The sequence below is a fragment of the Vulpes lagopus genome, chromosome 6, assembly GCF_018345385.1.
Source record: "Vulpes lagopus strain Blue_001 chromosome 6, ASM1834538v1, whole genome shotgun sequence".
Classification (NCBI taxonomy): Eukaryota; Metazoa; Chordata; class Mammalia; order Carnivora; family Canidae; genus Vulpes; species Vulpes lagopus.
This window is the reverse complement of record NC_054829.1, coordinates 9,662,063-9,664,959: the sequence shown is the minus strand read 5'-3', so window position 1 is coordinate 9,664,959 and position 2,897 is coordinate 9,662,063. Positions and strand designations below refer to the sequence as shown.

The window sequence follows — 2,897 nt, the reverse complement described above, 5'->3', positions numbered from 1 at the left end:
TAAAACATTTCAAAACTTAGATCTAATATGAGAAATCAGTCAGGCATACCCAGATAGGGGAGGACTCTAGAAAACAGCTATCCCATAATCTTCAAAAATGCCAATATCATGAGAGATGAAGGAAGGTTGAGGATTTGTTCCAGACTGAGGAAACCTGGGACACATGACAAGTAAATGCAGTGTGAAATGCCATTTTGCATCCTGGATCAGGGGAAAGTTGCTCTGAAGGACATTATGGCGAAATTTGAATATGGAATACATATTAGATATTTGTATTGTCAAAATGTTAGCTTCCCCGAATTTCATGAACTATTACATAAGAGAATGGACTTGTTCTTAAGAAATGTATACTGAGTGCTTGCTTCGGCAGCATATATACCAAAATTAGAACGATGTAGAGAAGATGAGCATGGGCCCTGACTGAGGATGATACGCAGATTCATGAAGCTTTCCATATTTTTAGAATTTCTTTACAACCATGCCTCAGAGATATTGGAGGTTTGGTTCCAGACTATCACAATAAAGTGAATATTGCAATAAAATGAATCAAATGAAAGAAATATATATATACTGAGGGGTGCCTGGGTGGTTCAGTCAGCTAAGCATCCAACTCTTGATTTCAGCTCAGGGTCATGGGATCAAGTCCCTTGTTGGGCTCAGTGCTGGGCATGGAGCCTATTTAAGATTTTCTCTCTTGGGACACCTGAGTGGCTCAGTGGTTGAGTATCTGCCTTCGGCTCAGGGAATGATTCCAGGGTCCTGGGATCGAATCCCACATTGGGCTCCCTGCATGGAGCCTACTTCTCCCTCTGCCTGTCTCTGCTTCTCTCTCTCTGTCTTTCATGAGTAAATAAATAAAATCTAAAAAGAAAAAAAAAATTTGCTCTCTCCCTCTGCCCCTCTGCCCTGTCCACTCTTTGTCTCTCTCCCTCTCTCAAAAATAACTAACTAAATAAATATAATAAGTCTTTTAAAAAAGAGAGAGAAAGAGAACTATATCCTGAAAGAGTCAAAAGTAAAAGGTCACAATATCTGCAACTTACAAATGCTTCATCAAAATAATGACAGTAGGTGGGAAAATGCTATAAACTCAGGTTTTGCTATGTACTGTTCTCCACCGTGTATTACTGAGTCTGTCATCCACATGTGGGTACATATCCCTGTGCACAAAACCAGGGACACGCTACGGCATGCCCGCTTTGAAGGCTTTCTATGGATAATTTTGCCTAGAACAATTTTTGCCCCGTGTTCTGACTTTTAGAACCCATTCACCGTGGAGGAGGCATCTCCAGGGAAAAAATTGTTCACAGCAGTCAGCTAAAAAGCAAGGCAATGGCCCTGAGGTTGACTGAATCATCCCGGTGGGTGGAAGAAAGAAGAACCCCAGGGGGGCAGGGGGTGGGCCAAAGAATGGAGTTGTAGGCCGATAGTCTCCTGTGTACATTATTGGCAGTGTTGTTTTTTAAAAATTATTTATTCATGAGAGACACAGAGAGAGAGGCAGGGACACAGGCAGAGGGAGAAGCAGGCTCCCTGTGGGGAGCCTGATGCAGGACTCAATCCCAGGACCCTGGGATCAGGACCAGATGCTCAACCACTGAGCCACCCAGGCGCCCCTTTTACTGGTGATGTTAAAGATGAAGGCTTTTGCATTTGAATCCCTAGAATGCAGCAGCTGAGAGCTGAGACTGGTGCCGTCCAATAAAAACATAACGTGAGCCACAGTGCAATTTCCATTTGTCTAGTAGCTGTGTTGAAAAAGTAAAAAGAAACAGGTGAGATTAATTTTGATAATATATCTTATTTAACCCAATATATCTTAAATACCTTCATGTCAGCATATATTTAATGTAAAAAGCATTAATGAGATACTTTTCATTCTTTTTCTCACACTACATCTCAGAGATCTGGAATGTATTTTATCTTCATAGCACCTCTAGAGTTGGCCCAGCCACAGTTGGACAAGTCCTCAGTAGCCACCTGTGGCTCACGGCCACCACACGAAACAGCACATGGATTAGACCATGAAATGAGATGGTGGTGGGTTCAAATCCCAGCCCTGCCGCTTACTAGCTTTGAGAACTTCAGGCAAAGCACGTAATCACCTTCGGCCTTAATGTTTCCAAGACAGTAAGATGGGAATTGACCAGGGAACCTATCTCTTAGGTTGTTTTTTAAAGATTAGCATTAATGGGGGCACCTGGGTGGCTCAGTCAGTTAAGTGTCTGCCTTTGGCCCAGGTCGTGATCCCACGGTGCTGGGATCCAGTCCCATGTCAGGCTCCCTGCTCAGCGGGGAATCTGCTTCTCCCTCTCTCTCTTCCACTTCCCTAGCTCTCTTTCTCTCTCTCTCTCTCTTCCCCATCTGTCAAATAAATAAATAAATAAATAAATAAATAAAATCTTTTTTTAAAAACGACCTGTGTAAAGTGCTTTATGGAGTGTTCATTCATTCATTCATGTCATGCATTCATTCATTCTACCTGCACAACGAGGGGTAGCTGCGTTCCAGGTGGGGCACTTGACAGGTAGTGAGCACTCTATGCATGCGTTCTGTTTACACTGAACAACCACGGAGTGAGCACAGATTAGGACCAATGCCGGCAATGCCATGCTCATGATAAACGCATATAGAAGATGCTGGAAAGTAGAAATCTCCTGTCAATTGTGATGACTCCTAGCTCAGAGGCAGACCATTTGGAGTGCCCTGATCAGCCCAGGGACTTTATTCAACAACTATTCACCCTACAAGCATTAGCTGCACTGAATGGTCTAGAATTGTAGGTGGCATTAGCAGTTAGAAAAGGTGGCAGGATGTGGACAGAGGAGCTTGAAGGCGAGCCAGGCAAGGAGCTTGCTGTTGTAGGGGAACAGAAAAAAGCCCATGGGAGACAGATG

At 43.5% G+C, this 2,897-nt stretch overlaps 1 non-coding gene across 1 annotated transcript; it reads left to right on the top strand.

Annotated features, from left to right (window-relative positions):
* Positions 1-354: 354 nt before the first annotated feature.
* LOC121493992 lies at positions 355-461 on the top strand. The gene has a single exon (XR_005988640.1). It is a non-coding gene; the product is annotated as a U6 spliceosomal RNA (small nuclear RNA).
* The last annotated feature ends 2,436 nt before the right edge of the window (positions 462-2,897 follow it).